Below are 2,530 nucleotides of genomic sequence, written 5' to 3'. Positions count from 1 at the left end.
CTGAGGTCATACCCCAGCCCATGTCCTTGCAAAATGGGATTTCCTTGGAATGACACGGAAGTCAGTCCAAGGCATTCTGAAGCCGTGGAATTCAGTTCTGTAAACTGGGTATAGACTTTGAAGCCAGTTCTTCTGTAAAGAATGGGGTCTGAGTGGTGGAAATGAAGCGCATTGTCCGCATTCGACTTCTTTAAGTGCAGTGCAATGCATAGTAGAGATTTTTGTGCAGTTGTCTCTTCCACTTTTATTTTAATTTATTTTTTTAAGCCTACAGCACCTGGTCTTCCTAGGTGGTCTCCCATCCAAGGACTAACCAGGCCCGATCCTGCTTAGCTTCTGAGATCGGATGAGATCGGGCATATTCAGGATGGAATGGCCGTAGATTGTCTCTTCCATTTTAAACTGGAAGCTCCTTCAGGGCAATGTGGGTCTGCTAAATGGGGATGCTAATGGTTCCTGCTTAGTAGGGCTGCTGTAAAGATCGGTAATGGCTGCCTTTGCTGAGCCTGTATCCTTCTAAGTGTGGTACACGCATTACCTCATTTGATCTGGGTAACACCCCAATGAGACAGGTACTAACATTATCCCCATTTTACAAATGAAGAAACCGACACAGAGGGAGCATGAGCGATTTGCCCGAGGTCTCAGATCTAACTAGTGCTGGGACCAGAATTGAACCCAGGTGGCTGCACAGCAGAGCCCACCTTTCTGACCATAAGTCCCACTTCTCCCTAGTTCAACACAATAATGGATGCAGAACACACATACAACACAGCATCTACACCCAGCGGTCCATGAGCTGCAGCATCTGATCATTATTTGTGTCCTCCACAGGGCTCCGCACACAACATGGGACATCCACTAATTAATATTTAGTGAATAAATTGATGCAACTGATCATCAAATATTGCCTGAGTTCTTGCAATGCCCAGGGTACTGTTCTAGACACTGGGACTGAAGCAGCCGCAAGCCTTGCCAGGCCTCTGCCCTCCTGATGCTGCCATTCCAGCGGGAGGGGACGGGCGGCAGGCTGAGAGTCAGACACGACATCAGATACAATGTCAGATGTTGACACGAATAAAAATAAATGTTCCGAAGGGAGAAAGATGAACAAGAGCTGAAATGATTTATAGTTTGTTTGAAAACGTAGAATTATTAGGATGGGAGGGACAGTGAGAAATTCCCTAAGGAAATATATCTGTGACTTTTTCACACTTTGGTCATATTAAATGCCATCGCATAGCAGTAAAAGTTATAATAGGGGTTTTGAAATGGCAATAGACAGAGACAGTCGATAAGGATGGCCTGGGGGGTAGAAACTTTATACCACACCCACTTGCCCTGGCTTTCAGAACCTGAGGTACCGTGTGAAGGCAGGGACCAGCCCCCAGCAGAGACTGTGCAGGCACCTGACCGGCCAGCTTAGCAGACCTGGGAAGGCGCCTCTGGAATCTTGTATTTTTGCCTATTCTTGGGTGAGCAGCCAAAAGATCAGCACAATATAAAACAGCATGTCAGTCATCTGTGACCAGCATCCTGAGCTGGAATGTTCTACAAGGTTAAAATGTAGGTGTTGTACCCCCAGTTGCAGCAGCTGGACACAGAGTGAGAAGCTAATTGAGACAGGGATTTACAAGCACATGACAATATGGACAGCTTTCCTGGTTGCAAATCATGCAAAAGAGGGCGGGTATGTCAGAGCTGGAGATGGCTGGATAAGAAAAAAGGGAGACAGATCTGTGTGCAATTATGTCCCAACACTGAGTCAGGAGGCACACGAGCCACATCCTGCGGGAGGCTGTGAGCTGCAGGCTGCGGCCTCCCAGCTTCTAGCCCTGCTTTGAAGCCCCCAGGGAGCTCGGTGGTGGCTTCGTTAGTGTCCAGTGCTAGCGCTCTGGAGGGCATCGGCTGCACAGGGCCCAGGTTGAGGCTGGCCAAGGAAATCAGGAGAGAGCCGGGGATCGAATTTAAAAGCAAACAGAAACAGCAGTTGCTGACCCAGGGCTTCCAGTCTGTGGGAGTTCGTTAAGCAGGTGATGGCTAAGCAGAATAGCAGAGGAGAGCACCAGGCCCCGCCCCCGCCCAGACAGCACCTCCCTCTCTCTCCTTCATGGGCCGATCAGATGATAGGGCTCCCCCAGAGGGCAGGGGCCATCACGCCATGTGGCGTCCGGCAACTGAGGGCGTACAAGCTGACACTGAGAGTGGCCTCAGAAGGAGGGGGGAATGACAGAAAAGTGGGAGGGAAGCCCAAAGTAATAAAAAATTGTCAACCCCCCCCAATAAAGTTGGCTTTGGCATGGACATAACAGGCCCCTTTTCACATGCCAGCCCTGGAGACAGAAAGAGAAGTGTCAGCTGCCATGGCCGAGTGTCCCTGATGACACATCGTGTTTGTCCTCTGCTTCTAGCATCCGAGTACGTGGCTGACTTGGCCATCCCCAGAAGAAATCCATCTTGACAAGAACATTCTCGTTTTATTAGTGAGGCATCTGAGCCGAGGGGTTTGGGCTCTCCCTGCCTCTCTGGA

The 2,530-nt window shown here is 49.8% G+C and overlaps 1 non-coding gene across 1 annotated transcript; it reads right to left on the bottom strand.

Annotated features, from left to right (window-relative positions):
- Positions 1 to 265: 265 nt before the first annotated feature.
- LOC111745728 lies at positions 266 to 384 on the bottom strand. Its single transcript, XR_002782778.1, has one exon. It is a non-coding gene; the product is annotated as a 5S ribosomal RNA (ribosomal RNA).
- Between the last annotated feature and the right edge of the window lie 2,146 nt (positions 385 to 2,530).

The sequence above is a fragment of the Pteropus vampyrus genome, unplaced genomic scaffold, assembly GCF_000151845.1.
Source record: "Pteropus vampyrus isolate Shadow unplaced genomic scaffold, Pvam_2.0 Scaffold162, whole genome shotgun sequence".
Lineage (NCBI taxonomy): Eukaryota > Metazoa > Chordata > Mammalia > Chiroptera > Pteropodidae > Pteropus > Pteropus vampyrus.
The sequence above is the reverse complement of the archived record's forward strand: the minus strand, read 5'-3'. Positions and strand labels throughout refer to the sequence as shown.